Source organism: Octopus sinensis, linkage group LG8 (assembly GCF_006345805.1).
Source record: "Octopus sinensis linkage group LG8, ASM634580v1, whole genome shotgun sequence".
Classification (NCBI taxonomy): Eukaryota; Metazoa; Mollusca; class Cephalopoda; order Octopoda; family Octopodidae; genus Octopus; species Octopus sinensis.
The window spans coordinates 99,733,746-99,746,245 of record NC_043004.1 but is presented as its reverse complement, the minus strand read 5'-3'; the positions used below and the strand labels follow the sequence as shown (position 1 = coordinate 99,746,245).

Below are 12,500 nucleotides of genomic sequence, written 5' to 3'. Positions count from 1 at the left end.
TTTCAGCGCAATCAGATGAACAATACTCGAGTTATTAGCGCACAAACAGACAGATAGACAGAAAGGAATGTATATGTTAGATATATATGCATATACAGGTACAGGATATCACAAAACGTAAACAACATGAAATACGAAGGCAAACTTAAGCATGCGAACATCAAGAGAAACAAATGGAAAACAATACAAGTAACATACAGAACAATCCTTCACCAGTTGGCGTCTGTTCATCTTCTCCATATTTCGAGCAATTTACCACAATATGAGGCTTCGAAAAACAGTTGCTCCGCGAACCAAAACAAAATTTGAGATTTACGGAAGTTCAAAGTTGGTAACAAAAACAGGACTGTGGAGACATACATCAAACCTAATGAAAACAAGCATGGAGGGCCATTAGGCCAGACGAGGTAAGTTAGCGAACACTGGAAGAAAATTCTGTGACAAGAGAAAAGATAGAGGAGACAGATAACAATGCGTCTGATCTGCGCGAAAAATTGAAGGAAAAGAAAGATGGACGATGGTCATGTGTGAGCAACGAGAAAGAGAGAGAGAGAAGGTAGGAAGAGGGAGAGAGAGACAGATAGAAAACGGTGAAAGGGAGAAGGGGAAAAGGAATTAGAGAAAGGAAGACAGAGAGAACAGTACAGGGTAGAGTCGCATCAAAATTATTAAGATGCATGGCGTTGAATAATATAATAATATAAATAATTTATGTGTATATATATATATATATATATATAATCATATAAAGGCGGTGCTCCAGCATGACCGCACTTAAATGACTGAAACAAATATAGAATAAAAGAATATATATATATGTGTGTGTGTATCAACGTGTCTGTGTAGTAAGAAAGTTCCTTCCGAACATCTTTCCGGTTCAGTCCCACTGTGTGACACCTTAGGTATGTGACTTCTACTATAGCCTCGGGCGGACCAAAGCCTTATGGGTGCATTTAGCATCCGGAAACTGAAAGAAGTCGGTCGTGTGTGTATATACATACATGCATGCATACATACATATATATATATATATATATATATACACATACAGCTTTAGTCTTATATTTATAAGACTGCTATATAAGTATGGCGATAATTATTAACATACATATATACATATATGCATATATGCCTACATTTATATATATATATGTATGTATGTATATATATATATATATCTGTAAATGTAATACGCAGATATATATGCATACCCAGATAAATAGATAGATAGATAAATATATCTAGAGAGAGTTGGGCTACGAATGTATTTGTAAACACCGTTTTAGACAACTCTGTTCTTTTAAATGAATATTTAAGAAAGTTGGTTACGTACTGGTCTTTATGTCATCTTGGACAGAAAAAAATGCATTTAGTCTAGTTAATTTCTATTTTAGTTAAGTTTTGTTTAGTGAAACGACACTCCTCTTTTATTTCTAGGGAGAGTACCATCTTGTACGTATAAATGGCATGTCGAAACTTGGAATGAGCAAAACTTGAAGCGAGCGAATCTTGTTCCTATTTCTAAAGCCATTTGGATTTTGTGTTAGACTTATATATCATCAGTGAAGTGCTTAGTTCTTTTTGTGACGAGAGTAATTATGAGTGTTTAGTTTTTTCACTATTCCCTGTTCTGAGTAATTTTTCCATAATCATATATTTTGTGGCGAATTGTTTAGGATATCACTATGCTGTTCAGAAGTTGATGCGTGAATTTTCGACCTCTAATATGCAGCATTACCTTCTTCGTTGGACTCGCTTTTCCATAGACATGACTTCCCTGATTATTCATTGACAAAATTATCTAATTTGTTTCTGATGTTGTATATAAGAATATTTACGGAATACATTATCGTTTGGAAGGATTGTTTAGTTTGTGTAGGTTTATTCTACATATAAGCTGAGTTGAATTCACCGTCAGTGTTGGGGTAAAAAGTGGTTCCAATTTGTGCATTTACTGGCCCTCATATTTTACTTATTTTAATATTTAAATGTCTAAACCTTAACGAATTAACTGATATTTTTCGCTGATAAATTATTGATTTTGTAATAAAAAAAAATCTATATCAATAACTAATTCAGTCACCCTTGCATATTTTGATGCTGGTGTTATTATTTGTTATAACGAAAAGTTTAGTTTCTTGTGGAGAATTTATTTTCTTATTGTTGTAAGGTTATCTTTTGTTATCATGTACGCCATGGAGTATGGCTTCAGGCTTATCGTCACTGAATGTTTTATGTCTGTGGTTTTCTAGGGCTCGTTAGAATCATTTTGACTATAGTTCAATACACACTTACATATATACATACATGTTCATTCACACAAGAACACATACATATACCTGTGTGTATATATCTATATATGTGTATATACACACACACAAATATAGATATACACAGATATAGACAGACACACAGACACTCACACATAAACACATAATAACTATGCTGGAAACATATACATGCACACAAATACTAAACATATACCGACAGTCTGTTTTACACTCTTGTTTTTAGAAAAGCGTACGTATTGTACTCACTTCCAGGCTGCACTTTTAGAAATCACAAATGCCATAACATTAAGTAGGTTATCAGACTTAACACATTATATCTTGAAGCAATGAAACGTAAACGAAATAACGTACTCTCTTTAGTCCTCCGCAAATATCTAATGCAAAGAAATCTTAGAGACCACTTGTATACATATATTCTTTCATAATTATGTACATAGCTATGTATATTTGTATGTACGCATAAATGTATGTATGTATGTATTGATGTACACATGAATATATGCATGTGCATTTGTGTTTATACGTGTCTCAGTCGATGACACAAATATATTGAATCAACGTCGGGAAAATTTATTGGTATATATATTGCTCACTTGCATTGTAAAATGCGTAACCTCAAACGAAATAAAGTAAGATTGTTTCATATTTAATAACGTATGAAAATGGAAGACACATGAAAAATATATTTTTTAAAATGTTGAGATATATCACATAATGGAAGATAAAAGTAGGCAATGTTGATTTTACTTACATACATATATACATGCAGCACAGCGCATAAATACGCACGCGCACTCACAAACTAGAATATATATGTATACATATATACCTACTCGCGCGCACGTACACACAGGTATATATATATATATATATATATATATATATAAAATATTATTTGAGACAAAACCACTATTTTGCAAAACAAACAAGGAAAGACTTAATCAATACATAAAATTTAATAAATAGTCAAAAAAACCGCCACTACAATCGTTTCTTGTCTTGATCGACAATCTTCAGGTGGACTTCCAATCTAAAAAATCAAAATTTTAAAATATAAAAATAATACTTTTAAATAATTAAAGTATAAATGAAAAAATATAAGTATATAATCCATATATAACCTATATATAATCCATATCGAAAATATAGACTAATTACCACGAATTCCCTAAAAAAACCATGATAAAACAAAACTCTTAAAAACATATAACGATAAAATCTCCCTTTGCTAAACTCTATAACAAACCTATAAAGTAAACCCCTAACCTAAACATTCACACACAAATACACACACGTAAACCACAGACTCACGACTTATACACATACCTATACTAACTTATAAACCTCAATATACACCAAAACCCACTCCCTCCCCACACAGACAAATTAACACATACATTCCAAAACCTAAATAACAAACCCATATACACATTCACACACAAAACACACACTCACACGCAAAACACTCACACACAAAAGATACATATACTCCCTCACATATACGCCTATACATACTCACTAAACTCGACATATACAACAATACTTACACACCCACAAAAAACATTATATACATTTATGAGCTTTAACTCACCTTAGCATCTCTAACAAACAACTTACAGTAACCCAATCCCATTCTCTATGCCTACCTCACTACTACACTATTCCATTCACATTCCAAGCAACGCTAGTCCACCACCCGGTTATTCACGTGGCAAAACGAACACCACTCAAAAATTATGAATGAAACAATGTAAAAAAATAACCAACACCTAAAATAGACAAATATACCACGAATTACCTAAAAAAAACCATGATAAACCAAAACTCATAAAAGCATATAACGATAAAATCTCCCTTTGCTAAACCCTATAACAAACTTATATAGCAATCCCCCTAACCTAAACATTCACACACAAAAAACCCACACGTAAACCACAGACCCAAGACTTATACACAAACCTATACTAACTTATAAACCTCAATATACACCAAAAACCACTCCTCCCCACACAGACAAATTAACACATACATCCCAAATCCTAAATAACAAACCCAAATACACATTCACACACAAACACACACACACGCAAAACACACACACACAACAGATACATATGCTCCCTCACATATACGCATATACATACTCACTAAAACTCGATATATACAACAATATTTACACCCACACTCATACAGATAAATAAATTAATTATACAATTAAAAACTCACAACCAATCTCATATACATAAACACTCTTATGAAAACAACAATAAATACATCGTAATTAACCAGAATATCAAAAATAACATTATGACATAAGGATAAATCAAATACATACTTACAATTCAGTTACAAATTATGAAGTGAAATTAGATTATTAGCCGTTAAAAAACCAAACAAAATTACGTTACCATGGAAATAACTAATGTAAAAAAAGAATACGCGCCATAGAAAGTAAACGTCATTCATAGTATGAATGGAGAAATATAATAAATGGAACTAAAAACTATATCCACGTAGCAAACCAACGCTACTTAAAAAAAATTTATTATGAATGGATTCTTTAAAAACTATCATGAAAAATCAATTATATACATTTATGAGCTTTAGCTCACCCTAGCAACTCTAACAAACAACTTACAGTAACCCATACTCAATGCCTACCTCATTACCACCCTAATCCATTCACAATTCCAAGCAACACTAGTCCACCACCCGGTTACAATTCCCAACTCTACCCATTCATTCACATTTCAACGACGTTCCCTTCAACAACTCTACATATAAGCCTCAACATATACCCGGAGATACACTTACACATCCGTGCGGATGGGTGAGAGTATACATTAAGTGTAGTGATGGGGCTCCCATTTCTAATCACATTTGTACCTGTGTGGTAGTCTCCATGTGTATATTCACGCACGGGTATAAATACAGGGGGTACACGCTCACTTCATTTACGTGTACCCCTCACATGTACATATGCATACTATTTTGGCTCGATATATGCAACAATGTAATCGCGCCCGTATGTGTGAGCATTCACTGGTTGTGCAATTCACCCATCTGGGTGTGATTATGTGTAAACTTATCACTGTGGAGGTCGAGCTTGATACGTATATATTAGTGTGTATTAGGGGTTGTACGTACTATTATGTTCTTGTGCTTCACGCACTTGCGTCCATGTATGGAAGAATATATTGGGATTACTATGTAGGTGTAAATAGGGTATGGGGGAGTTTTGTCATTGTATGGGTGTGGGTTTCATTTGTGATGGTGGTTAGTTGGTGATTATTAGTATGTTCTGTATATTAGGGCTTTTTTTTTTTTTTTTATTTTTTTTTTTATTTTTAGGGGATGTATGTGTTTATTTATCCATGTGGGGCTGGAGTGGCCGTTAGGTGCATATGCTGAGGCTCACATGCAAACCCAAGTACAACGAATGAAGTGGGCACTTATAATTGTTATGGGTGTGTACTTTATTATAAAAGACAATACCCAAATAAAATCTGTCAATTCAACATGCAAATAAAAAACAAAAAACAAAGGGATCTTAAACATTCACACATACATACAAAACTCAATAAAAACACCACTAAATAACACCCAAAAACATATAAATATATCCTCAAAATACATATAACAAATGCAAAATAAAAATACATAATAAAATAAAATAAATAAAAATAAAAATAAAAAATAAAAAAATCTAATATAAATTATTAAAGTTTTAACGTACCATAAACTGCTAAATTAATATACATTAAAAATGAACTAATTAAAACAAAGAAATATCAATAAAGACTAACTATAATTAAATCCTAGACAACATAACCAAAAATATATCATCTAAACTAATTTAAACTAAACTAAAATAACCTAAAAGGGAACTATTATTGCTATTTATCATGAAACTTATTATATAAGTAAAGTAACTTGTGTCTACATTTTATTTGCGCTCCTCCCCAGTATTAAGTAAATTATCATACTTATAAAATAAAATTTCTTTAAACTCATTAGAGCATAAATAACAACAATTAGCTCCTATATTATATGATTTAGTTTTACAAATTATTTCCCATATTAAACTATAATTAATATTTAGTGATTTAAGACTCCAAATATACTTACTAAGTCCGGTTGAGTTGATTAAGTTTTTATTTTAAAAGAATTCATATGTTGTGCAATTCTTAGTTTTATTTTTGAAGAAGTAGAACCTATATAAACCGCTTTTGTGTAATTATTATTCTTAAAGTTATTATCATGTAATGTAACTATACATTTATACACTACATCGTTAATATCACAATTATTATTTAATATACAATTAGATTTATCTCTACATGTACAATTAATATAAGTCTTATCATTATTAATATTATTATCAAATAATTTCTTTTTATAAAAATTATTCAGTTTATATTTATTAAATGAAGAAATAATGTTACCAACATTATTAGTGGTAGAGTAACCAACTCCAAAATTATTAAAGAGAAAAAATGTTTCTATATTTACGATTATCTCTAATAAATAGTTCTATAACATCTAAAATCTCTTTAATAATATTCGTTTTAACTTGATCTCCATAAGGAACTATTAACCAAATTTTATTCTTATTAACCTTATTATTATTATCATTATTATAAATATATTTATAATTCTTTATTTTATTAAAATTATTATCAGAATTATATCTATGTACAGCATTTAAGGAATTATTAATATTATTAAATTTATCAATATAATTATTATAATAATTATTAAATTTATTTTTATTTATATTATTCTTATTTATATTATTATTATTATATTTATTATTATTATTATTCTTATTTATATTTTTATCATTTTTATTATTTTTTTTATAATATCTATTATTTTTACCACTAAACGTAACAAAATTATAATTATTATTAGAAGTATCTCGAAAATTATCATTTAAATCATTATCGCTAATATTATAAAATTTAATATTCTTATTATAACCTGCCCCTCTAAGGGCCTCATTATAATAATTAGCATGTTTATTAAAAATCTCTATATCATAAGAGAGTAATGAAATACGTTTACTTATATTATTAATCAACGATTTTTTAATAGAAAATGGGTGATTACTATTAACATTTATATATCTAAGGTTCTCATTAAGTTTATGATATGGTTGTCTTTTACCTGTAATAAGATTAAAATTAACATCTAAATAATTAACATTATAATTCTCCTTATATATAGTAATACGTAAACCATATCTTTTAAAGAAACTATATAGTTTTTTCTTATATACTTCTAGATTCCTATTAGTACAATTCTTTGTAACTAGTAGAAGATCGTCTCTATATAAACCACCCTCTATCTTAAGATTTTCTAATTGGAGTTCAGATAAAAGAAAAATACCTACTAAATCAGTAGCCTGTGCAGAATCTGGTGCTCCCATAGGTATATCAAAACAATCTCTAGTATCATTCCTAGAACATACTAATAATCACCAACTAACCACCATCACAAATGAAACCCACACCCATACAATGACAAAACTCCCCCATACCCTATTTACACCTACATAGTAATCCCAATATATTCTTCCATACATGGACGCAAGTGCGTGAAGCACAAGAACATAATTAGTACGTACAACCCCTAATACACACTAATATATACGTATCAAGCTCGACCTCCACAGTGATAAGTTTACACATAATCACACCCAGATGGGTGAATTGCACAACCAGTGAATGCTCACACATACGGGCGCGATTACATTGTTGCATATATCGAGCCAAAATAGTATGCATATGTACATGTGAGGGGTACACGTAAATGAAGTGAGCGTGTACCCCCTGTATTTATACCCGTGCGTGAATATACACATGGAGACTACCACACAGGTACAAATGTGATTAGAAATGGGAGCCCCATCACTACACTTAATGTATACTCTCACCCATCCGCACGGATGTGTAAGTGTATCTCCGGTGTATATGTTGAGGCTTATATGTAGAGTTGTTGAAGGGAACGTCGTTGAAATGTGAATGAATGGGTAGAGTTGGGAATTGTAACCGGGTGGTGGACTAGTGTTGCTTGGAATTGTGAATGGATTAGGGTGGTAATGAGGTAGGCATTGAGTATGGGTTACTGTAAGTTGTTTGTTAGAGTTGCTAGGGTGAGCTAAAGCTCATAAATGTATATAATTGATTTTTCATGATAGTTTTTAAAGAATCCATTCATAATAAATTTTTTTTAAGTAGCGTTGGTTTGCTACGTGGATATAGTTTTTAGTTCCATTTATTATATTTCTCCATTCATACTATGAATGACGTTTACTTTCTATGGCGCGTATTCTTTTTTTACATTAGTTATTTCCATGGTAACGTAATTTTGTTTGGTTTTTTAACGGCTAATAATCTAATTTCACTTCATAATTTGTAACTGAATTGTAAGTATGTATTTGATTTATCCTTATGTCATAATGTTATTTTTGATATTCTGGTTAATTACGATGTATTTATTGTTGTTTTCATAAGAGTGTTTATGTATATGAGATTGGTTGTGAGTTTTTAATTGTATAATTAATTTATTTATCTGTATGAGTGTGGGTGTAAATATTGTTGTATATATCGAGTTTTAGTGAGTATGTATATGCGTATATGTGAGGGAGCATATGTATCTGTTGTGTGTGTGTGTTTTTGCGTGTGTGTGTGTTTTGTGTGTGAATGTGTATTTGGGTTTGTTATTTAGGATTTGGGATGTATGTGTTAATTTGTCTGTGTGGGGAGGGAGTGGTTTTTGGTGTATATTGAGGTTTATAAGTTAGTATAGGTTTGTGTATAAGTCTTGGGTCTGTGGTTTACGTGTGGGTTTTTTGTGTGTGAATGTTTAGGTTAGGGGGATTGCTATATAAGTTTGTTATAGGGTTTAGCAAAGGGAGATTTTATCGTTATATGCTTTTATGAGTTTTGGTTTATCATGGTTTTTTTTAGGTAATTCGTGGTATTTTGTCTATTTTAGGTGTTGGTTATTTTTTTACATTGTTTCATTCATAATTTTTGAGTGGTGTTCGTGTTTGCCACGTGAATAACCGGGTGGTGGACTAGCGTTGCTTGGAATGTGAATGGAATAGTGTAGTAGTGAGGTAGGCATAGAGAATGGGATTGGGTTACTGTAAGTTGTTTGTTAGAGATGCTAAGGTGAGTTAAAGCTCATAATGTATATAATGTTTTTTTGTGGGTGTGTAAGTATTGTTGTATATGTCGAGTTTAGTGAGTATGTATAGGCGTATATGTGAGGGAGTATATGTATCTTTTGTGTGTGAGTGTTTTGCGTGTGAGTGTGTGTTTTGTGTGTGAATGTGTATATGGGTTTGTTATTTAGGTTTTTGAATGTATGTGTTAATTTGTCTGTGTGGGGAGGGAGTGGGTTTTGGTGTATATTGAGGTTATAAGTTAGTATAGGTATGTGTATAAGTCGTGAGTCTGTGGTTTACGTGTGTGTATTTGTGTGTGAATGTTTAGGTTAGGGGTTTACTTTATAGGTTTGTTATAGAGTTTAGCAAAGGGAGATTTTATCGTTATATGTTTTTTAAGAGTTTTGTTTTATCATGGTTTTTTTTAGGGAATTCGTGGTAATTAGTCTATATTTTCGATATGGATTATATATAGGTTATATATGGATTATATACTTATATTTTTTCATTTATACTTTAATTATTTAAAAGTATTATTTTTATATTTTAAAATTTTGATTTTTTAGATTGGAAGTCCACCTGAAGATTGTCGATCAAGACAAGAAACGATTGTAGTGGCGGTTTTTTTGACTATTTATTAAATTTTATATATTGATTAAGTCTTTCCTTGTTTGTTTTGCAAAATAGTGGTTTTGTCTCAAATAATATTTTATAATATTTTACTATAAAATTGGATTTAATCCTAAATCTGATTTTTTTTCCCTGTAAATTTGGATATATTCCCTAATATTTATTATTATATATATATAATATATATATATATATAATATATATATAATATATATATATATGTATATATATGTATGTACGTATGTATGTATGTATGCATGTATGTATGTATGTATGTATGTATGTATGTATGTATGTATGTATGTATGTATGTATGTGTGTGTGTGTGTGTGTGTTTGCATGATTCACTATCATACATTTATTCATACATAAAGGATAAGTTTGACGATATTTTTCTATCTGTTACTTTTTCAGGAACAACTTACTGTATTGGTGAACAATCACTCGCTCTGGAGCGCAAGAAGACTGAAGCTGTAGTTGTGAAAAATTTTGTTGACATGGACAACTGGATGCCATCTGAATATTGGAAAAATTTAACTCTGCCATGAAGATTTGCGCCTTGTATCAAAATACTGACGTCATGACTATTGCTCAATGTTCTGTGAACGTTAAAAATGCTGTCAGGCGTTGCACAGACGGCTGTAATGGAGGAAGCAGAGTAAGAATTTTGTCTTTGCTTGCGGGAAATCAACCAACAGTTGCACGACAAGGTGATGGAAGATCCGAGCAAGGAAATTCAGGCTTTGTCGAGAGAAATGGCAGTTGGGGTCGCTACAATAAAAGTGTCACTGAATAATTACTTTTACTACTACACGTACAAGAGACGCAAGGGACAAATTCTGGCAAACAACACCAAGGAGTCCCGCTTGACGAAGGCAAAGGAACTCCTGATCATTCTGAGGCATCCTAATGAACCGAGGATGATTTGGTTGTTCTGAGAGGAAAAGAACTTCTGTCAGTTCTATTTGTACCACACCGAACACTAGTCGTTTGCCTAAAGTCTATGCAATATACCATGTATCATGTAAAAAAAGGTTTCCCAAACTGTGTTGATCTTCAGTGTGGATTACGTCATGCAAACCCACGTCTTTGAAATTGTCCTTAGGCTCAATACAGATGGTCATGTGAAGCTGCTGAAGTCTCTGTCAAACTGTAGCTGGAGAGTATTGTTCATGGAGCGTCATATGCGTGGCAGCAGGATTGGGCCCATTGCCATAACCTTCGTAAAGAGTCATCCCCGATTTCTGGCCTCCTAATTTCCCTTATTGTAATCCTGTGGATTACTATGTGAGGAGTACGGTTGAAAAAAACACTCCGACCGCACTGCCTACAACACCAAGGTCTAGCTGACGGTTGAAATCAAGGAGTTATTCGAAGATCTTCGCAGGGATATGGTGAGAAACGCATGCTCCAGACTTCGGAGCCGTCTTAGGGGCATCATGGAAGCTATGGCTGGCTACGTCGAGCAAACTGTTATTTCCCTGCTATAATCTAGTCCATATTTTATGATGTTTTAAAATACGTTTATTTTTCAATGGGACATCATGTTTTTTTTTCCTTTTGTGCAACTTGTTATGTTTAAGCCGAACACCAAACGGTACCATACAACACCGAAATACCAAGTAATCACAGGCATTCCCTATTGTAATAGCTATCTATAGATAAATTACTCCATTGCTTATACAAAACAGCTGATAGCTTCAAGTTAGAAAAAACATATTCATTTAGCCAGAAGAATTACAAACTGAAACTCTTATTTTTGTTTCAGGAATAACTTTGCCTTGTGTCTGCGACCGACATGACTTCCACGACAAAGTGCAATGGAAGGAAGTCCCCCCAAAACAAAACAAAAAAACATAAATACACACACACACGTACATACATACATTTAATCACCATACACACACGTGTGCACACACATGTATATATATTACAACTTGTGAGATGTCTTTGTACGTATGGGTCATGAAAAGTTCCTGGCTTTAAGAATCTCGCGAAACGTCTGGTTTGAGGCCCAAACTTCCGAGTTCTTTTCCAGAGCATAGAAAATCTGAAGGACCACCTCAATAAGTGTGGGAATCTGACAGGGGAATATGTTGGATAAAAACATAATTCCCTGATCCTTCTGTATTTTCTTTTACTCAAAGCCAGGAACTTTTCAGCTCAGACTCATATATATTCCCTACCTTTCTCTTTACTCCTCTGTCTCTCCCTCTTTCAAAATCTTTTCTACTCTAGGCACAAGTTCCGAAATTTTTTCTGGGTGGGAAGTCGATTAGGTCGACGCCAGAACGCAACTGGTACTTAATTTATCGAGGCCGAGATGAAGAGCAAGGTCGACCTCGGTGGAATTTGAACTCAGAATGTAAAGACAGACGAAAGACCGCTAAGCATTTCGCTCG

General features: G+C 32.3%; 1 long non-coding RNA gene across 1 annotated transcript in view; it reads right to left on the bottom strand.

The window, feature by feature from the left end:
• Positions 1–235: 235 nt before the first annotated feature.
• LOC118764463 overlaps positions 236–12,500 on the bottom strand; it is a 19,162-nt gene continuing 6,897 nt past the window's right edge. The window contains exons 2-3 of the long non-coding RNA XR_005000273.1: positions 6,154–6,157; positions 236–367 (exon numbers count right to left, since the gene is read on the bottom strand). This is a non-coding gene — a long non-coding RNA (uncharacterized LOC118764463). The remainder of the gene's footprint in view (positions 368–6,153; positions 6,158–12,500) is intronic.